Below are 23,107 nucleotides of genomic sequence, written 5' to 3' on the forward strand. Positions count from 1 at the left end.
GGGAGGTCTGGACTCAAGGTACTCAAGTTCTACATATTTCAACAGGGTGTGTCAGTTCAAAGGCACAGAGCAGAGCTTTAGCACAGGGGAAATTGAGCTCATTAATGTTTTCCAGTGCACATACTGGAAAGCCCACAAGACGATTTGCATGCCTAATGATTGTACTTAAGGCCCATTGCTTCAGTAGAGCTTCCCTAGACATTTCCAAGCCCTTGCTGATCTCCTGCACTTCTGATCCCCTCTAGCATCTGATCTGAATCGCACACCCCTACTCAGTTATTCACAACTCCAGCCCTGGAAGTGCTCATGATCAAGAGGGCTTAGCTATTGTACATAGATGCTTGTGTACAAATCTCTGCTCCCCAACCCAATTATTCATATATTGAGTGCAGGCAGGATCCCTATTAGGCTTTGTATTTCTGAAGCACTTAACACAATGCACCTAACTCACTGCAGCATTAATCCCTGTCTTCCAGATAAGGCAGTTTGAATGAGAGAAATAGGAAGAATAGAAAATACTCTTGTTTTCAGGGGACTATCATTCTTTCCAAGTCATGGTGCTGGGAAATGGCCTCTCAGCAAACCAAAACATGAAAGCAGAAAGAAGAGTGCTTCCCAACTGTCAGGGAATATATACAAAAGATGGAACACAGAGCCATACGTAAGGGTTGGTGAGACCAGACAGATCTATGTCAGTTAAAGTTCCCTGGTCAGTGTGACCACAAAGTTCAAAGGATATTTTGCGTTGCCCAGTCAACTCACTATTGTTGTAGATCTCTACTCTACACTTTCTCTTTCCTAAACCATAAACACCTCCCACTTCCTTACTCTCAGCTGATGACCTTGCTTCTTATTTCTTGTTAAGAAAAGAGATGTAGTCAGAAGAGAACTTCCATAAGCCTCTACCACTGGAACTCCTCACCCACCTCCATTAGCATCCATATACCCTATCTTCCCTTTTGTGATCCCAAATGAATTGACACTGATCCTATATAAGGAAGGCCAACCCATATCTTCTTCATGATTTGGTTTTGTTCTATTTTTCACATTATTGTTTTTCCTCCTTTCTCCTGGAACATTCCCATTAGCCTGCAAATAAAAACAAAACAAATCTTTCCTTGACCCCATGTTCCCTTCCATCTACCTCCTCAGTTTTCTGCTGCTTTTTATAGAAAAATGTTCAAAAGAATTATATTTCATCCTTGAATCCATTTCCTTTCCTCCTATTCTCTCTCTTGAACCAATTTAAACAAAGTTTTTCAACACCACCATACCAAACAGTGTTGTAGCCACGAGTTCCAGGAAACAAACTCACTCAGAAGGACAGTACAGATAGTGGAGTGCAGTTTATTACATCGGCAGGCCCAAGGCAGAGTCTCCTCTTAGCCAAGGACCCCGACCAGTTTTTGTGAAAACCTTATATACCTTAAGTGTACTTGCTCAAACCCACCCCCCCAAATTCCTTGAAACCAGTCTGGACAAGGTAAAATAGAAATATGATCAAAGTTAACCCATGATTCATGTGTCACAAGACTAGATAAACAGTGGATATTTATCAATAGGCCTGTGGTCATATCCATAAACATAATGGAATATACCACTTTGTTCTGTTACAGAGATAATTAGCATATTCTTTTAGGCAACGGAGAGTCCAAGTACAAGTCCTGAGGCTCTTTTATCCGGATCTGGTTTTCATTGGTGTGACACTTCTATAGACACAGGGTACAAAGTTCAGAGTCCATTGGGAGGGTGACCATGCGTGTAGCCTAATGTTTGCAGCTTGGCCTAAGATGGAGTCCAGCTCTGTCTGTTTCCTCCTTCATTCCCCACTCTTGATGCTCCTAACTCATAATATGAGTATCATTCATAGGGATATATTGCACCCTGACTCTCTGACCGCCAATTTGGGAGAATGACATCAACCTTTGGGCTACAAAGTTCATAATACATTGTAAAATTCAGGGTCCACACAGCAGAACTGTCAAGGCAACTGTAACAATGGTAAATATACTTTTCCACCAATCGCCCTTCACCCAAGATAGGACCAAAGTCCATAAAGGAATGTTTTCATTTGACATTGCTTTTACCTGGTTTTTCATGTCATCTAAAGCAGTTGATACATTGTCAGATAAGTCAGGAATGCATACACAACATTCAACCTTAATTATAGCACAGGTCCCTCCTTGAGCAGCTGTGAGTATGTCCAAAGCCATTCCATTTTGAATTACCGCTTTTCCTATTTGGATTTGCTCTTCATTTAAGGCCTGGATGGCTTTTGTTCTATCTAGGAGGACCTATTTTGTGAAATTAGTCAAGGCCTCTACTTTAATCATAATATCTGTTGTCCCTATAGAGAGTACGAATAAGGCAGCAATATACTCATGCCATTGAAACACAGATCTTGTCCACCTAGCATGTATGTAAGGTAGATTTACTGGGTCTTGTTAGGCTTTTGTTAACTGGCATTTATATCAAATGTAACTCTATGACCCAAGTCTATTGACTGTAGGTCTGGCTTACACCCAGAAAGCAGGGAGAGATTATGATTGTGTTGCAGAAAGGAGCAGAGTCGTTTAAAATCTCCTTGGTGGAGTGGTGACAGCCCCTAGGGAAGTCCATCCATCACAGACAGAGGCATAGCCCCACATACCCAACAGTAGGAGGTATTGTGGAAGTTGGCATAGGAATGTGCACGCTGATGAGACCAAGCAGCAGGAGTTGATTATGCGGCTTCATCCTCAAGGAGCTCGTCTGGGATCTTCTTTTCCTTTTTCTTAAGGATGGTCTTAGTCTCTCAAGGGTTAGTGGGGTCCCTCTGTGCAGTCCACTCAGCGTTTTCTGGGTCTGCATGGTATGCTCTCTTCACCCTTGTATGATGGATCCAAGGGGCAACTTTAACTGCAGTAGGGGTAATTAGAATAACAGTATAAGGGCCCTTCCACCGAGGGGCTAGTAAATAAAATTTCCAATCTTTGACCCATATTTGGTCACCAAGCGTAAACTCATGAATCTGTTCCCCAAGGGGGAATGGCACCCTTTTTTGTACAAAATTAGTTACCTGATTTATTACCTTACCCAGTTCCATCTGCTATGAAATCCTATCCCCCCTTCAATTCAGTTCAGTTCAGTTCAGTCGCTCAGTCGTGTCCGACTCTTTGTGACCCCATGAATCGCAGCACGCCAGGCCTCCCTGTCCATCACAAACTCCTGGAGTTTACTCAAACTCATGTCCATCGAGTCCGTGATGCCATCCAGCCATCTCATCCTCTGTCGTCCCCTTCTCCTCCTGCCCCCAATCCCTCCCAGCATCACGGTCTTTACCAATGAGTCAATTCTTCACATCAGGTGGCCAAAGTATTGGAGTTTCAGCTTCAGCATCAGTCCTTCCAATGAACACCCAGGACTGATCTCCTTTAGGATGGACTGGTTGGATTTCCTTGCAGTCCAAGGGACTCTCAAGAGTCTTCTCCAACACCACAGTTCAAAATCATCAATTTTTCAGTACTCAGCTTTCTTCACAGTCCAACTCTCACATCCATACATGACCACTGGAAAAACCATAGCCTTGATTAGACGGACCTTTGTTGGCAAAGTAATGTCTCTGCATTTTAATATGCTATCTAGGTTGGTCATAACTTTCCTTTCAAGGAGTAAGCGTCTTTTAATTTCATGGCTGCAATCACCATCTGCAGTGATTTTGGAGCGCCCCAAAATAAAGTCTGACACTGTTTCCCCATCTATTTCCCATGAAGTGATGGGGCCAGATGCCATGATCTTAGTTTTCTGGATGTTGAGCTTTAAGCCAACCCTTTCACTCTCCTCTTTCACTTTCATCAAGAGGGTTTTTAGTTCCTCTTCACTTTCTGCCATACATCCCCCCTTACCTGAGGCAAATTTGTTGACACCTGTTTTATTATGGGAGGAGGCCTCCCACGCACAATTTCGTATGGAGAATAGCCTTGGGACTGTGGGGTCATCCTGAGTCTGAGCAGAGCCGTCGGAAGCAAGTCCAACCAGGAACAGTCAGTCTCTATGATCCACTTGGAAAGTCTCTTTAAGTGTCTGGTTGGTTCATTCCACCATCTCAGAACTCTGGGCCTGTATGCGGTGTGCAGTTTCCATTTGATGTTTAAAGTTTTGCTTACTTGTTGTACTAAATCAGCTACAAAAGCCAGGCCATTTTCTGACCCCAATGCTGGTAGGAAATCCAAATCTGGGAACTATTTCCCTAAACAGGCACCAGGCCACTTCTGATGCTCTTTCAGTCCAGGTAAAAAGCTTCTACCCATCCCGAGAATGTACATACCATGACAAGCTGGAAACGGTAGTGTCAGTGAAGTTTCATTTCAGTGAAGTCTACTCCCAGGTGTTCAAGGGGCAGTGTGCCTTTCAGCTGAATACCCAGAGGATTTTGTCTGAATCCCTGAGAGGCAGCATTCACCTGTGAGCAGGCAGCATGGCCTAGGTGGGTTGCTTGGTGTGTCTGGCTTACCAGAGTGTGTGCCAGCTCCTCCAGTACCAATAATTTGCCACTTGGCAATTCCCACCATCCCTTTTCAGTCTTGATGGCCCCTTCCACTTTGGCTAACCTGACAGCCGTTGTCCTTGTTTTATCAGGCTAATGCTATCAGTATATAGGACCCAATTAGGGTCTGGAACCTTGTGCCCTTCTTTAAAACAAACCCCAGATACCTTACCTCCTCTTTGTAGATTTATGCCTTCTTCTTCGACACCCTGTAACCTGCTTCCATCAACAGCTGGAGCAGTGCATTTGTCCCTTTCCAGCATTTTTCCTTGGTCTCGGCAGCCAGCAGCAGGTACTGTACTGTAGGAGCCAACATCCATACTCTCTTGGATGGAATGAGTCCAGGTCAGAAGCCAAGGCTTCCCCAAAGATGGCTGGGAAGTTTTTAAACCCTTGTGGGGGGTCCCGGTGAGCTGTTGTTTGGTGCCCCTGACTGGATCTTCCCATTCAAAGGCAAAGATGGGCTGTGATGCTGGGGTGAGGCGTATGCAGAAGAAGGCATCCTTGAGATCTAGGCAAGTATAAACTTTAATCCTCGGTGGGAGGAGGCTAAGTAAGGTGTAGGGGTTTGGAACAGTGGGGTGTAAAGTCACAGTAGCCTGGTTGACTAGCCTGAGATCTTGTGCAGGCTTATAGTCCTGTCCTCTTCCTTTTTGACTGGCAGGATTGGCATATTCCAAGCCGATTGGCACTCTACTAGAATGCCTGCTTGTTTCAATCTATTGATGTGGGGCAGTATGCCGGCTCAGGCCTCTATCTGTAGCGGGTACTGGCGCTTTCTAACCAGGAGGGTGCCTGGTTTGAGTTCTATTATCACTGGGGCTTGATGTTTAGCCAGCCTGGGGGGAGGGAGGGTTGTCTTTTGCCCAGACCTCAGGGAATAATTGAGTTAGCTCTCTCTCATGCTCTTCCGGCCCACCCGGATCTTCCTTCAGAGGCTCATGCAACCTCCGCTCATCTTGGGGGGTATTGAGAGAGAGAACAAATAAGTCATAGTGCCCATCCGGAAGGTGGGCCTCTCCTCAGGGGAGAAAGTCACTTGTGCTCCTAGTTTGGAGAGCCAGTCTCTTCCCAACAAGGGTACTAGGTACTCAGGAATGTAGAGGAATCCATGAATCACTTGGTGCCCCCCCCCATCTGACATTTTCTGGGCTGGCAAAATGATTTAATCATCTCTTCTCCCAATACCCCAGTTAAAGCGGTAATTTTTTTGGACAGTGGTGCCACAGGTTTTGTTACTACCGACAGTTCTGCTCCTGTATCCACCATGAAGTCAATATTTTGGTCCCTCACTTTTAAGGTTACCATGGGCTCTTGGGGACCTGATATCCCTGAGCCCCAGCAGCCCTATTTAATTTCCAAGTCAGCAAGCCCTACAACTGTGGGAGCTTCCTCTTCCTTCTTTGTCTTAGGGCATTCATTCTTCCAATGGCCAAAACCTCAGCACCGGGCACACTGGTTTGGCTATAAGGGGGCCCAGGGCCTCCTTTAGGAGCAGTTGAAGGGCTGTCCTGTCCCTGGGGCAGAGGAGACTTTCCGGAGGGCCCGAGATAGACTTTCCCAAAGCAGCAGCTAGCATTGCAAATGTCTTGTCTGTTCTCTTTGGTTCCCTCTGGCTCTCTGGCAGAGCGCTGCTGCTGCTGCTGCTGCTAAGTCGTGTCTGACTCCATGCGACTCCATAGACGGCAGCCCACCAGGCTCCCCCGTCCCTGGGATTCTCCAGGCAAGAACACTGGAGTGGGTTGCCATTTCCTTCTCCAATGCACGAAAGTGAAAAGTGAAAGTGAAGTCGCTCAGTCCCGTCTGAGTCTTAGTGACCCCATGGACTGCAGCCTACCATGCTCCTCCATCCATGGGATATTCCAGGCAAGAGTGCTGGAGTGGGGTGCCTGTTGCCTTCTCCGCTGGCAGAGCGCAGTCTCTGCTTAATTCCAACGCCTCCCTCCCCTTCCTGTCACTACTCACCGGGAGAGGCGGGTATAGCTTAGGCAGTTCCGCTGGAGCTGGATCCTGGAAGTGTTGGCCAGAGGCTTCTGCCACCGGGATGGGAGCCTGCCGAGATGGCAGCTCTGCGACCTCCGGGAGAGCTGGCCGAGGAGCAGCGGCTGCTGCAGGAACTTCACCTGGCCCTGGATTGGGCATTAAGGCAGCCTCTGGTCCTGGTGGAGCACTGGGCCACATCATCATCCAGTATGGGGGAGGGGCAGATCATCCTCGTCCAATCCTGCCAGATCCCATAGGGAGAAGGGGGATCGGCGTGTCTTCACCTGCCGGTCAGCAAGGCCGAACCAGAACACCACGTGGTCCAAGACTGTTTCTCCCTTAAAGTCCCTTCTGCCTTGGTGGGCTTGATCAGGTGCGGGTGAAAACATAGATAGGTTAAATATCCCAAGTCCCAGGCCGTCTCCGGAAAAGTCAATTAATACTCACTTATGTATCCCCCTTCTCCTAGCCTGACAATTCCGAGGGGGTCAAGAATTTCACAGTAGACGGGACACCTCCTGGGGGAGGACAGAATATGAGCATACAAGGACCAGTTTCCTATCCTAAAAATCCCCTGGCGATAGCTGGTAATAATTTCCCCTGAGATGGCGTGGACACACCTCCTAAATGACCTTTGCAAATTCCCTTCCTAAGCCCTAGCACGCTGGTAGACCTGTGTACCAAGCAATCGCCTCCTGCCTATTCCAGGCTCCTGTGGGTCCGTGCCCCTTCTAGTTCCTCCCAGGGGGGTGATCAGGCCCCCTCTTCCACCCTGCTGGGTGGGTTCCTCCTCACCTGGGCTCTCAGTTCCCCTGCTGCTGTCCACTACCTGCTAACGTGAAAGGTCTGGGTGTTGAGAAGCAGAATCCTTCCAGAAGGGCGAGGTGCCTTCCCTCCTCTAGAAGATTCAAGTCACAAGGCCTCGGAGTAGTCCCAAATGGGTCTTGTCTCCTCAAAGTGAGGAGTTTCCGGGCCAATGCACCAAATGTTGTAGGCACGTGTTCCAGGAAACAAACTCACTCAGAAGGACAATGCAGATAGTGGAGTGCAGTTTATTATACCGGCGGGGCCCAAGGCAGAGTCTCCTCTTAGCCGAGGACCCCGACCAGTTTTTGTGAAAACCTTGTACACCCTAAGTGTACTTGCTCAAACCCACCTCCCCAGATTCCTTAAAACTAGTCTGGACAAGGTAAAAGAGAAATATGATCAAAGTTAACCTATGTTTGATATGTCACAAGACTAGGCAAACAGTGGATATTTATCAATAGGCCTATGGTCATATCCCAATAAACATAATGGAATTTACCACTTTGTTCTGTTACAGAAATAATTAGTATATTCTTTTAGGCAACGGAGAATCCAAGTACAAGTCCTGAGGCTCTTTTATCTGGGGGGTCTGGTTTTCCATTGGTATGCCATTTCTATAGACACTGGGCACAAAGTTCAGAGTCCATTGGGAGGGTGACCATGCATGTAGCCTAATGTCCGCAGCCTGGCCTAAGATGGAATCCAGCTCTGTCTGTTTCCTCTTTGAACAACTCCCTTTATTGTCACCAATGAGCTCCACATTGCTGAATCCAGATATAAGCTCTCAGCCCTATCTGATGTCAACACAGTTGATCATCCCCTCTTTTTTGAAACACTTTCTTTACTTAGCCATTGGAGACGATCTTTGAATCCCTTTCTACCTCATTCAGTCACTTTTGCTGGATCCTCTGAACTCTAAATGATGGTAGACCCCTATGCTCAGCACTTGGACCTCTTTATCTGCATTGGCACTCACTCACAAGTTGATCTCATCCAAGTGCATGACTTTAAATGCCATGTATAAACTGATAATTTCCTAATTGATAACAACTCCTCTTAATCTTAATTCAGAGAAGGTAATGGCAACCCACTCCAGTATTCTTGCCTAGAGAATCCCTTGGACAGAGGAGCCTGGTGGGCTGCAGTCCAAGGGGTCACACAGAGTCGGACACGACTGAAGCGACTCAACATGCCTGCATGCATTGGAGAAGGAAATGGCAAACCACTCCAGCATTCTTGCCTAGAGAATCCCAGGGACAGAGGAGTCTGATGGGCTGCCATCTATGGGGTTGCACACAGTCAGACATGACTGAAGTGATTTAGCAGTAGCAGCTTGTTAATCTGTGATTCCCTAATCTGTAAATCCTGACTGCTCCTGCTAACTCCAGTGCTGAATATCTGTTGCCTACTTGTCATCTCCATTTGGATACAGAATAAGTATCAAATTAACCTTTGCAAAACAAACTTCTGACATCTCGCTGCCTTTCTATTTCAGTTCAAGCTACTACTAGTATCTCTTGCCTAAGCAATTGGAATTGCTCATTAATGGTTTCCCCTGCTTTTGCTTTTATCCCTCTGCAGTATATTCTCCACATAGCAGTCAGAAATTTACTTTTTTTTTCATTTATTTTTATTAGTTGGAGGCTAATTGCTTTACAATATTGTAGTGGGTTTTGTCATACATTGACATGAATCAGCCATGGATTTACATGTATTCCCCATCCCAATCCCCGCTCCCACCTCCCTCTCTACCCGATCCCTCTGGGTCTTCCCAGTGCACCAGGCCCGAGCACTTGTCTCATGCATCCAACCTGGGCTGGTGATCTGTTTCACTATAGATAATATACATGTTTTGATGCTGTTCTCTCGAAACATCCCACCCTCGCCTTCTCCCACAGAGTCCAAGAATCTTAAAGTCAGATCATATTATCTCTCCTGTTAAAGAGAAAACCACAGGTCCCCAAATGGTATCACTTGTGCTAAAGTTGATGATACCAAACCTAAACTTATTACCTGATTTACTTGCAGTTTCTACTTTCTCAGAAATGTAATCTTAACCAACCAGTCTGGAATTGTCTGATCAGCAGCGATGAGGTTATCTGTCAAGTGGTTCCTCTCCATCTCCTAGAGGAAGAGGAGGCAAGTACATGATAAAACCCTTGCAGATTCCTTGTTCCACAAGAGATGTCCTGCCTAAAGATCATTGTTTCTTTCCTTTTACTCATAGCTCCCTTGTTCCACCTCTTTCCCCTTAAAAACCTTCCATTTTGCACAGCCTCTCAGAGCACCCTCCTAGGTGTTAACGGGTTGCTGCCCAATGCATGAATTGCCTAATGAAGACAATTAGATCTTCAGATTTACTCAGTTGAACTTTGTTTTTAACACTCTGCTCAAACTCTCCAATGGCTTCCTATTTCTTTCAGAATAATTTCTAAAGTCGTTACCATGGCTGTCTTAATCCATTCAGGCTGCTATAACAAAGTACCATAGATCAGGTGGCTTGTAAACAATTGAAATTTAATTCTCACATTTCAGGCAGTAGCAAGTTCAAGGTCAGGGTGACAGTATGGTTGAGTTCCAATGAACTCTCTTCCAGGTTGCAAACTGCTAACTTCTCACACAGTGGGATGGGTGAGGGACCCCTCTGGAATCTTTCATAAGGGCATTAATCCCATTCATGAGGGTTCTACTCTCATGACTTAATCACTATCTAAAGGCTCCATTTACTAATACCATCACATTAGGAATTACGATTTCAAAAGACATGAATTTTGCGGGAACACAGACATTTGATCTGCAACAAATGCCCTATCTAGTCTAGACTACATCACCTCTCTCAGTTTCTGTCCATGGCCCTGTAATCACTTCACTCCAGGCAGCTCTTTAAACACTTAAGCGAGGAGGGAGGTGGGAGAGGGGTTCAGGATGGGGAACACATATACACCCATGGTGGATTCATGTCAATGTATGACAAAACCAATACAATATTGTAAAGTAATTAGCCTCCAATTAAAATAAATAAATTAAAAAAAACAACAACACTTAAGCAAACCTTATCTTCAGGTTTCTGCATTTGCTGTTCCTTTTGCCAGGAGAGTTCTTCACCTGAAATCTCTGCTTCCTTTGTGCATTTTCTCAAATGTCTTTTTAGAGATGACTCCCCTGAATACTGTCTACTTTATACCAAGTAGCCCTTATTTCCTCATTTCCTCTCACTCTGTCCCTTACCCTCCTTTATATATATATGTGTGTGTGTGTATATATATATATATATGTATGTATGTATATATATATATTATACATTTTTTTTTTTTTAAAATAGCTCTTGTCATTTGACATTTATATGGGACTACATACAGCATACAGATTGGTAGGATCCTGGTAGGAAATAGATGACACATTTGTTGATGTAATTTACTGAAAAAACTATTTTCAAGGATGTGGGCAGGGTTAAGAGACCAACCGGAGATGGTTAAGCATTAGGGTTTGGCAACAGGGAAAACTATCTTAAGGAAAGCTTGGTGGTCCTGATAGGATGAGAAAGGAAGCTGATACTGGAACCCAGAGAGAGCTCTTGCCATGGTGCAGAGGCCTTCCATGAAGATGTGGCTTTAGGTAGAACATAGCCACTGCCAAACGGCCATCAGGCAGAGGAGGGCCAGGGGAGCAAACACTTTCTGTCTCATCTTCACCTCCTAGTCCCTGCTGGTGCCCTCATTGGACAAACAATTGCAAAAACCAATGGCCAAGGAAGCCCAAGTGAAGCAACAGGTAGAGGTCAGCCTCCTGGGGCACAGAGCAAGGTGGAAAAGAGTGGTGGGGGGGGAGTAGCAAAGACAGACTGTCCAGCACTCGCTGTGTTTATTAGTTGATTTGTCTCTCATTAGATTGTAAGCCCTGTGGAAGCAGGAACTAAAATAGTGCCAGGCACAAAGAAGGTGCTCAATAAACATTGTAAAGTGAGTGAATGGTTGACATGTGGTCTGTAGTTCGATGGGCAGCAAGGTATAATCTGTGAGGTCATGACCCTGGGACCATGTGCTCAAGGGTAGGGAGTCACTTGGAAAACAGCCATCGTCAGGAGCAAGTGGGCAAAACTGTACACAGAGCTCATCCCAGAGCAGGCAAAGCAGTCAGTCTCCTGAAACTGAGCCAACTATGGCATTATGTAGGACATACAAATGTGCTGAGAAGGTAAGAAGCTGCCAGTTGCAGCAGTCACAGCTGTTATAGCAGAGAAAATTCGCTGGTAGAAGGAGTAAGTTCTTGCCTTGTAATCACTAAAAATAAAAAAAAAAATCACAGAGAGACCCTAAGATTAGCATAAAAAACCCCAAGCACGTAAACTTGATCCCTTTTGTGGCACACCCATGATTGGGGTATACAGGGTGCCCCTCATCTGTATAGGCTTAGCACTGTAGCTTCTGACAGGCAGACCTGGTGCCTTAACCATTTCCACAGCAAAAAATTTAATCATATTTGTGTTTTATGATGTTTTAAAAAGAGTTGATGAAAGATTCTGCAGGGAAAACAGAAGAAGTAATTTCTATTGCATACTACTTGGTTGTTGTTTGTCACTCAGTCGTGTTCAGCTCTTGCAACCCCATGGACTTTAACTCCGCTGTCCTTGGGATTTCCCAGGCAAGAATACTGGAGCAGGTTGCCATGCCCTCCTCCAGAGGATCATCCTGATCCAGGGACTGAACCCCTGTCTCCTGCATTGCAGGTGGATTCTTTGCTGTCTGAACCACTGGGGAATTCCTACACTACATAGCAAGCAACTGCAAATATATTCACCAGACAAGTTTGTCCAAATCCTTTTCTCCTCCTCCATCTCTTCTACCTTCTCAGAAGAGACAGCTTAGTTCAGTCCCCAACTTGCATATCTACTCAGTCTGCGAAGCAAAGACCCTTTCTGAAGGGCAGTTTAGGGACCACCTATCATTATCAGGGAAGGTCCTCAGGGGGTCCCACCCTCAATTCAAAGAGAAAATAAAATATTTCTGCTAAGCACTCACATAGTCTTCCTGGCAAGAGGACCATAAATGGAATTTTCTCTAACTTATTACACATATGAAAAACTTATCTAGGACAGTAGGTTGTTAAACAACTCATGTGTAGGTCATTCATCCTGTTCCTTCTCATCTCATTCATTTTGCTGTTTCTTAAAGCTTAAAGAAGCCCCTCCAGTACTGTAAACCAGGTATCTTGAGCTGAGTAGACTCAACTCACCACCTAGCATGGATGTATGTGCTGAGGCAGGACAGCCCCATTGGAGGCTGCCAGGCAGCCTGTTCCACAGATGCTGGGTATGGCTCTGGCACCAGCTGTGTTACACAGCCGGGGAAAAAACCGGCAGTAAGAGGTATGGCACTGCAAGAACCTTCACTCTTTCTTCAATCCCAGTGTGGAAGCATAAGATTATGTCAAAATGCATGATGGAGACAAGACAGGTACTGATGGGGAAGGGAGATAGCACATGAATAAGAAGGATCAGGTTGGAAAAGTCTTCTGGAGTACTTGGGTACCCATGGGTATGAGATGCAGTTTACATCAGTGGCTGTATGCATTTCACCAGTTGGGAAGACATCTGAAAGCTCTGGGTTACTGAAGAGCTTGTGTTCACAAAGCAGAGAGAAGTATTCAAGATGTCTTTGAAGCTAACTCAGCATAAGCCAACAAGAAGGCAGTGGGGAGGCCGGTCTGGCTGAAGCAGGAGCAGGGGAGCCTAACTGAGGGCAAGATGGTAGGGAGAAGGCAGATGATGAGGTTCTGGGATTTCATACTTTCTGTGAAAATGCCCTTAAAAATCCAATCATTTGCAAGTTTTGAGATTTTTTAAGAAAAGCCTTTACATGAAAAAGCAGAGTTCATGCTCTTATTTATGCCTTGTGACACAAAAATACCTTCTTTCAACAAATTCACCACGTCCACTTTTCCCTGCAGAGTTAATATGGATGTGCTGCATTTTTTGTACTCTGGGGGTATACGACCTGCCTTCAGAATCTTTATAACTGGCTTACTCTTTGGGTTCACACCAAATCAAAATAACCCTTGAGTTCCATCAGCGAGGGTGAGGGGCAGGAGGAGCCTTGCTTGGGTGTGAACTCCTGGGGGACCCTGCCGGTGTTGGTTTACTCTGATTGGCTGACATTTCCGAGCACTGACTTGTCTCCGGATTCAAGGATGGGAGGATGGAGACTGACTCAGATCTGCCCTGTACTTAGATGACTTTGAGCTCCAAGAGCTGGGATGTCCCAGGGACCTAGCCTGTGGAGGGCATCAGAAGAATCAACCTGCAGTTGAGTGGTCCACCCTTAAACAGAGATATAATCCAGACCCACATGTGGGAAGTGAAATGGCAGAGCCACCTGTGATGTGGCGCAAACTGTGGGTGGATGAGTTCACGGTAAATTCCATTAAGATGCAACATTGCTTCATACTTCTAAAAGCACAGGATAACCTGAATTTTGGTCTGGGAGACAGACTCTCCCTCACGGAGTTTCAGCAAACTTCTTTGAACTGCCGGGAGTGTTAGAGGCAGCGAACAAGGGGCAGCTGGTGGGCGTCCGGTAGACAGATTTGAGTGTAGGAAGCTTCCAAACTGCCCTGCACTCAACTCCTTGGCCCAGGGCAACTGCTCAGAAGAGAAAAAAAAAAAAAAAAAAGACATCACAAGCCTCCTTTATGATTTAAGATTCTCTTCACTCCCTGGTACCTCCACTGGTATGTGATGTTTTGGGTTATGCGTCTTTGAGTTTCTGCCTCATTCAAGATGTCTGAAGTAAGATTCAGTAGAAGCCAGGCTAGGACAGAGGGTAGGTCTATCTCCATTCATATTTACAAAGGCTGCTTAAAAAAGAAAAGCGAATTGTGGCATCCCAATACCCAGGTGACATGAGGGCGGCTACAAATCATCTCCTTGGGCACAGCAGTTCTGGGTGGTTTTCTGTTCTTTGTCTTTGCTTCAGTTACCAATTCCTTCAGGCTGTCTTCCTTCCTCCCTCCCTTCCTTCTTTCCTTCCTTTCTATTTTTTCTTTCTAATCCACACATTTTACATAGGGCCTGACCCTGTCAGTACCCCAGGTTTGATTAACTTAGGCAAACCCTTCATTGCACCCAGCTGTTGATTTCAGATGCAGGCTGGGGAGATAAAAAACTGTCAAGAGGGGAAAATGGATGAGCAGCAGATAAATGGGGGGAATAGCAATTTGCTCAGGCACGGCCTGCCACTCGCCTGGCTTATAATTAGAGGCATAAGAAATGTGTTTTTCCCTCCCAGTTTCGGACTCTCTTTCTTTCCCACAAAAACATCTGAATCCTGTCTTTAGTGTGATCTTGTGCTTTTTGGCTGGCAGTTCCACTATAGTCACCAACTTAGGGACTGCTGAGAGAAGCCAGATAGCTCTGCCAGAGAAAATGCATTCCTGAACCTGACATCTGGGTCTTGCAGCTGGAGGGAAGAAGGAGACAAAAAGGAAACAGTCCTGAGTGTCATCAAAGGCAGTTGATGGTGCCAAACGAGTATGGAAATTACATACAGTACAGATGCCATTTTCAACATCAGACAAATAATGCGGCTATTTAGGAAAAACAAAGATGTGCTTAGAAATTGATCATCCGTGTACGTGCAATGAAAATGTTCATAGTTTCCAGAGTGCGATAGAATTGGGCTAAGTGCTCATTTCCAAACGACTCACAATCTTTTCTGACTACAATTCTAAAAGAGTAAGGCTGAAGTAGGCAGAGTTTGCCATCTTCATCCCTACTGCTGCCCGCCCCCTCTGCTGCTTTTATGAAAACTGGAGAAAAAAGAAGTTACTTGCAATTGAGCTCCATAAACACTATCTACAGGAATATTTAAGTTTTTCAGATTTACACCAGCTTTCCTTGTAGACAGCATTGTGGGTTGCTTTATGTGACCAATAAGGGAATACAAAAGCAAGAAAGTAGGTCCTGTCATCTACAGGCCCTGATCAATCACAAGAATTAGTTCATTGTGCCACACAGGATCTGAGAGAGGAGGAGGAGGGGTGAGAGAGGAAATTGGAAATGCTAATGAGCATGAAACCACCTTGCCCCTCTTTCCTGTCTTTCCTCTTTGAGTTAGATCTGTTCAAGCCGAGAACCTCCTGGATGCCCTCAGCCAGCGCCACGTAGGTCAGAAGCCCCATACACAGCGGATGTAGAGTAAATGCTTGAAGAAGCACACAGCAACGACCAGCTCCAAGGCCGGGAACACACATTTTAGAAAAGGGCTGTTTTACCTTTTCAAAGATTTCGTTATTTGCAAAATACCCATCAACCAGAGTAAATTTGCTAAGGAGAGGCCTGGTAGGAGATGGTATTCCTTTAGCTTAGTCTAAAAGTTGACCTGAAACTGGGAATCTCACATTTCCATTGGAGCAGCAAGTGGGTTTAAGTTAAGTGGTTTTTGTTTTTAATTGCTCCTTTAAAAATCTTATTTTTGTTGCTGTTTAAAGGGAAATCACCAGTTGGCAGTCAAAATGACCTTCCACAACTTCTGGGGATTGAATTCTAGGCATGCTCAGTAGCATCTTCACAATTTTTTTTTACCAGAGGGCATAGGAGTGGAGATCTGTAAGAACAGGAGTGGCTGGAAACCTGGCTTGAGGCTATGTTTGTGTGGCAAGCACACTGTTGCCACTTAGATTGTGTGATTGTTTGCAGTGACTTGAAGAACCTTTGAATCAAAATCCCCTAAGCCACCCCCGTTGACCAGCACCCCTAACCTTGTCTTAAGCCTGTGTTTCTCAAAGAGGGCACCATTGGCATTTTGGAATGGACCATTTACTTTGTGTGGGGACCACCTTGTGCTGCCCAGCTCTCAGTGTCCCCCACCCTGCTCACTACATGTCAGGGAAGATGGGGCTGCCATTCCAACAACCAAACAATGATACCCCCATTTCCAAATATCCTCACTGAGAATCGTTAGTCATCAGGCAGACACTATTTCTTAAAAGGACTTAGGTGAAGACCGAATAAACAAATGCAGCCGAGTCCCTGAGAGACAGTGTCATCTGCAACAGCAGTTCTGAGATTTTCCCCCACTTCTGTACCATTCACATGCACAATCCATGCCCATCATTATCAGCTCTCACTAAAAGGATTTTTTGTTCCATTTATTTGGGAAAGGTCAGAGTTTTAATTTGAAAAAGAAAAAAAAAAAAAAAAAAAACTTTCCATAGATTTAGGCCGTTCCTAACCCCTACCTCTGTTTGAGTGTCCTTGGTCAGTCACAAGTGCAGTGGACTAGGAAGCCAATTTGTCATGAAGTAGCTGTTACATTACGTAAATCATTTAACCTCTGTATGCCTCAACCACCACCTCTACAAGATGGGGATAATAATCTATGTTCTATGAACCTCATAAGATTGTCAGAACAAAACAATAAATGTAAAGGCATTTGAGGAGCTTAAAGCATAGTAGATAGAATTGTACGACTGCAATGAAAGACAAGATAGCAGTTTCTCAAAAAATTAAAAATAAAACTACCATATGATCCAGCAGTCCCATTTCTGGGTATTTATTCACAAAAATAGAAAACAGAGTTTTGAAGAGGTATTTGTACACTCATGTTCATAGCAGCACTCTTCTCTGAAGCCAAGAGGTAGAAGTAACCCAAATGTCCATTAGTGAATGAATAAATAAAATGTGATGTGTCCATATTCAATGGAATATTATTCAGCCTTTAAAAGGAAGGCACTTCTGTCACATGCTATGATATGGATGAAGTTTGAGGACATTATACTAAGTGAAATAAACTGGTTGCAAAAAGACTAATACTAAAGTATGACTCCATTATATGAAGTAGCTAAAGTAGTCAAATTCATAGAAACAGAAAGTAGGATGGTGGTTTCCAGGGTATGGGGGGAGGAGAAAAAAGGTGTTATTGTTCAATGGGTATAGAGTTTCATGTTTGCAAGATGAAAAGTTCTGGAGATTCATAATGTGAATATACTTAACACTACTGAACTACACATTTAAAATGGTTAAGATGGTAAATTTTGTTATATATTTTATACCACAATTTAAAAAATCATGATAGAAACAGAATTATTATCAACCATAATACAGACAAACCATACATAATACATTAAAAACTATAACACATAATCCAGTAGTCATGTACAGATGTGAGAAACGGACCATAAAGACAGTTGAGTGTCGAAGAATTGATGCTTTCAAATTGTGGTGCTGGATATGACTCTTGAGAGTCCCTTGGACAGCAAGGAGATCAAACCAGTCAATCCTAAAGGAAATCAACCCTGAATATTCATTGGAAGGACTGATGCTGAAGCTGAAGCTCCAATACTTTGGCCACCTGATGTGAAGAGCAGACTCATTGGAAAACACCTTGATTCTGGGAAAGCCTGAAGACAAAAGGAGGAGGCGGCAGCAGAAGATGAAATGGTTAGAGAGCACCACTGACTCAATGGACATGAACCTGAGCAAACTCTGGGAGATAGTGAAGGACAGGGAAGCCTGGTGCACTGCAGTTTACGGGATTGTAAAGAGTCAGATGTGATTTAGTGACTGAACGACAACAACACAAGGAATTAAGCAGGTAGAGAATTCATTAAAAAAATTCTTAAAGTGAGTAATATACTAGAATTCCCTAAGGAGGCCTTTTTCAAAATACATAGATCAGGATTTTAGATGGCAACTAACAGAAGCCACTCAGATTAGTTGTATCGGTTAAGATTCTTCAGAGAAACAGACGCAATAGGACGGGTATATGTATATACCTTTGTTTAAAGGAATCAGTACACATCATTATAGAGGCTAGCAAGTAGAAAATCTTCAGGGTGGGCTAGCAGACTAGAGACCCACAGAAGAGCCAAGGTTGTAGCCCAAGTCTGATCGCCATCTGCCAGCAGAATTCTTTCTTGTTGGGGAGGTGAGGTGGTGGCAGTCTTTGTTTGAGTTGAGTCATGCCTTCAACAGATTAGATGAGGCCCACCCACGATGGGAAATGCAATCTCCTTTACTCAAAGTCTACTGATTTACATGTAAATCTCACCCAGATCTCATCCTGTGGCCCAGCCAGGTTGACATAAAATTAACTGTCACATTAGCTTAAGCAGAAAAAGAATTCACTGAAGGTGTATCACAGACTTCCCTTGGTTCCTGGGAAGACCGAAGAACCAGGTTGAACACTGAGCAGAAACTGATATAGCCCAGGGGGGCAGTGCTCCCAACTCACGGCTAACTAGGCGGCTGCCTCTGTCTCTTCTCCAGAACACTGAACACCTATCCTACTACTTCTGGCCTGCTGTCACTTGTTTTGGATCCAACATCCTAGGTAGGAGCAACTCCAGGGGCTGAGCCTAATTCACGTGCCATGATTACCAGGAAGCCAAATAGTGAGCACCTGGCATATGCAGCTTTGTGGTGGGAGGCAGGCCCTACTTTCCACCAAGACACACAATGGGGAATTTCCCAAGCAGAGGAAGGGGACTTAGATATTGGCCAGTCAAAGAGATGATACCACATAGAGTTCCACTCCCAATCCAAAGGAATGTAAGGGTAGGTAGGCAACAATTTTCCCTGGGTGATTCAAAGTCACTTTCCCTTCACCTCCACTCCCATTGTTGGGTATCTTGCTATTTTAGAAACAACAGTTTTGACATTATTCTATTTTCTTATGTCCTATTAACTATGAAACCATCATGAGGGCTCTGACTAAAAATAAGAAAAACTGCATAAATTCCCTCTACACATGCAGGCCTTACCCTGGTGTGGACTTGAATGAGGATGCTCTCAGATCCAAGAGTCTGAGATCAATTCTAGCTATTTTAATTAATTTACTGGTGGGTACAGCATGGCTTATAGAACCAACTGGAGACCAGCAGTGAAGATTTGGGAGTGGGCTGCAAACCAAGTAGCCCTGAGTGCTGAGAAGCAGATGTTTCAGTGGTAATGGTCAGGCCCTGACATCACCTCAGGGGCTGCTGGACTCTGTGGATTCCACTACTACCTCTTTTTAGTCAAGATTTAATGGAGAAGGAAATGGCACCCCACTCCAGTACTCTTGCCTGGAAAATCCCATGGGCGGAGGAGCCTGGTAGGCTACAGTCCATGGGGTCTTCAAGAGTCGGACACGACTGAGTGACTTCACTTTCAATTGTCACTCTCGTGCATTGGAGAAGGAAATGGCAACCCATACCAGTGATCTTGCCTGGAGAATCCTAGGGACAGAGGAGCCTGGTGGGCTGCTGTCTATGGGGTCGCACAGGGTCAGACACGACTGAAGCGACTTAGCAGCAGCAGCAGCAGCAGTCAAGATTTAAAGGTCATGAGCCAGTCAGGCCACTTGCCTGTACCTTGATTCCTGGGGGAAAATCTTGTCTCAGACTTTCCTTTTCTCTAAAATTACTAATATGCACTATGGGGAAATCCTCCGTAACATAACATAAGACACACACACACTCTTCTAGCAATCAAAGCAGTAAGTGGTCCTGTTTATATTTTGCATGGATCTCTTTTTTTAAAAATTGATTTATTTGGTTGTGTCAAGTCTTAGTTGTGGCATGTGGGATCTTTATATTTGCAGCATGTGAATTTATAGTTGTGGCATGCGAACTTTTAGTTGAGGCATGTAGGATCTAGTTTCTTGACCAGGGATCAAACCTGGGTCCTCTGCATTGAGAGTGTGGATCTTAGCCACTGGAACACCAGGGAAGTCCCTGCATGGGCCTCTTTGGTTCTACCTTGCCCTGTTTCACAATCTTTCTCTAAATGATCTGTTCCTGTCTCTTCTACTGGTTCCTGTTCATCCTCTTGTCCTCTGTGATTGTCACTGTTGCTGTTTACCAAATAATTTCACTTCAGTCCCTTTTGGGTACATGATTGGATTATACTCTCATCCTCCTGAGGTTGAGTGTGGGCATGTGTTTTATTTTGGCCAAGAAAAGGTGAATGGACGTGACTTCTGTGTACAAGCTTTTCGAGTCTGTGCCTGATTTGCCACACTCACTTCTCCCTGACATGGTTGGTGGTCACTGAAGCACATGTGCAGACAGAGCTTCTGTCAGCATGGGTCCCTGAGGCATTAAAATGAGTGAATCCACCAATCAACCCAATGGAAGTGAATCAGAGCAAGAAATACAACTTTATTGTCATTAAAATATTAGGGTTGTTACTTAAGCATAACTTAGATCACCCTAACTGATCTAGCTGATATATTCCTTCTCACCACCCCTAGCTAGGCTTTCCACAAGATCCTGGATCTCCTGTTCTCTCTCCCTCAGTGTATCCTTCTTATAGATTCAGCTTTTGTCTCCATGCACTAGGGTTAAGTTGTATGCCCTGCCTCAGGTTCCTACTTAAAATTTCCACTAGCTACTTCCACCTTTCAGTATGTGTAGGATTGAATTCCTCCCAATCTAATTTTTTGTGAAACTTCTCTTTCTCTACCAGGTCATTATCAATGATCTGAGTTCTATATCTGAGAGACCTCCTTGATGCATTCTCTACCTTCATCGCTATTTCTAATTAGTCACCAAATCGTCTTTTATCTTTATGTATGAAGTCTCTGGAGTTTATCCTTTGTGATATTGCCTGTCACTTCCCATCCTTCCTTGCAGCTGGGGAAAGGCATATGAATAAATACACTGCATTTAATCACTAGGGTTGCCATAACAAAATACCATAGATTGGGTACCAAAAATGGTAGAAATTAATTTTCTCACAGCTCTGAGACTGAGAGTCCAAAATCAAGGTGCTGCCAGGTCTAGTTTCTGCCGAGGCCTCTCTCCCTGGTTCGCAGGTGGCTGCCTTTTCACTCTGTCTTCACATGGTCTTTTCTCTGCGCCCGCACCTCCCTGATCTCTCTCCTCCTTCTTATAAGGACACCAGTCCTGTTGGTCTAGGCCCCACTCCTTATGACATCATTTAAATTAAATTATCTCTTTAAAGATTCTATCTCCAAATACAGTCTCATTGTGGGTAAAAATATGGAATTGAGGGGCTTCAGCTTAGTCCATAAAAAAGCCTGCAATCAACCATATTGGGATCAGGCTCTGACTCAGGAACAAGTGAGGGAAGGATGTAAAGCCGGTGACAGTGGCAGAAGCCGTGGCACACGAGCTTCTTGGCTCAGAAGTCACAGTTGGGCTGGAAGCATAGAGATTGGTCTCAGTTTGAGTTTCCAGGCTCCAAAGTTGTCAGAAGTGGCATAAAAATAACTGCCAACAAATGGCCAGTGCTTGGTGGTAGCAATCATGTTTATCATTAGACCAGTTCTGCAGTGAGACAAGCAATGTTTCTACAAGTTGAACTTCAAGTGTGATTCTCCAATCTTGCTAACAGTCCTCTTTGCCTTATGTTTATGATGTTTATGGTCCATAAGAAAAGTAACATAGCTCTTGTAGCTTACTGATTTCTTATTTGCCTACACTGCATGCGTGTGAGATCTTAGTTTCCTGACCAGGGATCAAACCTGTGCCTCCTTATAGTGGAAATGCTGAGTCCTAACCACTCCCCTTGTAGCTTATTTGGTATAAATGATTAGTTATTCAATATGACTTGTGCATCATGAACACATCTGTAGAAAATGTTCAGTTCAATTTAAAAAAAAATTCTCATTGAAATTATAGTGATTTGGATACTTTCAAGAATAAGAAGACATCTTTGGGGTTGAGGTCTCTATGTAATAGAAACAGCTTGACCAAGTTGTAGAGGCTGGGTCTTCTACATCCTTTACCTAAAGATCCTTTCTTTTAATCACTTGGAGTTGAAATAAAACTCCAAGTTTTATATCACTACTTAAAATAAAAAATTCTGATGCCAAGATTATGGGCATCAGGTGACTGTTCACCAATTTATCTTAAAAATAAATTGTCAAACATATATTCCTCGACCAATCAGTGTCCAGATGGATAGGCCAGCCCAAGTTGTGCATTAGCTTTTAAGGTGGGAAATGTGGCAACAGTCCTTCCAGGTCAAGGGTGATGATTCTCCAAAAGAAAAAAAATGTTTTTAGCAGAATACTTTCAGAAATACACCAGCTTGGGGTGGGGGTGTATTTTCTTCCTCTCCAAATCACACTGGCTATTTTCCTGTTCTGCCAGTGGGAGGTCAGCTCTGGTGCTCTAGACACTAGAGATGACCTAGGGCTTTCTGACGAAGAAGCTGTCTATTTCTAAGGGAAACAAATGTTCTTTGAAAGTGAGGGAAGATTGTCCTGGGCCAGAGGGCTGTGTGCTCTGTTTCTGCTCTTCTATCCTATTTTACTGCTTTTGAAGCTAGCCTAATTCACTCTTCACTGGTGCTGGCAGCATCACCAACCACTCTTTCCATTCATAGCTTTGCAGGAGGCCATATGTGGTCTTTTGACAGCCCACTCCCTGCACCCAGGGAGAATTGGATGCATTGTTTCTTGGGGCTTCCTTTAGGCTAATCTGAAGAGTGTGAAAGAATCTATTTAAAGAGGTCTGATGAATAAGAACAAAATAAAGATCAAACCCAGGCATAATCAAAAGCTGTTTGTTAACAGACAAGATGTTCTTCAAAGCCTTTATCAGGAGCCAGGGGAGACTTATCTTGTAGTGTTGTGTGGAGAAAGTAGGCGGATGTGGGGGGGCATTCATTTGAAGTTCTAAACAGATGACTGCTGGCCTGGCAGCTGGGCTCAGAATTATCAGTAAGTCTTTTGGTTTACGTGGGCAGCACTTGTAGATAAGGGAATGGGAAAAATAACAAGTTATGCAGTGGGTAATGTTCATTACAGAAGTCCTCTAAAGCCTCCTGTCCTTGCACCCACTTCC

This window comes from Muntiacus reevesi, chromosome 3 (genome assembly GCF_963930625.1).
Source record: "Muntiacus reevesi chromosome 3, mMunRee1.1, whole genome shotgun sequence".
NCBI classification, from domain to species: domain Eukaryota; kingdom Metazoa; phylum Chordata; class Mammalia; order Artiodactyla; family Cervidae; genus Muntiacus; species Muntiacus reevesi.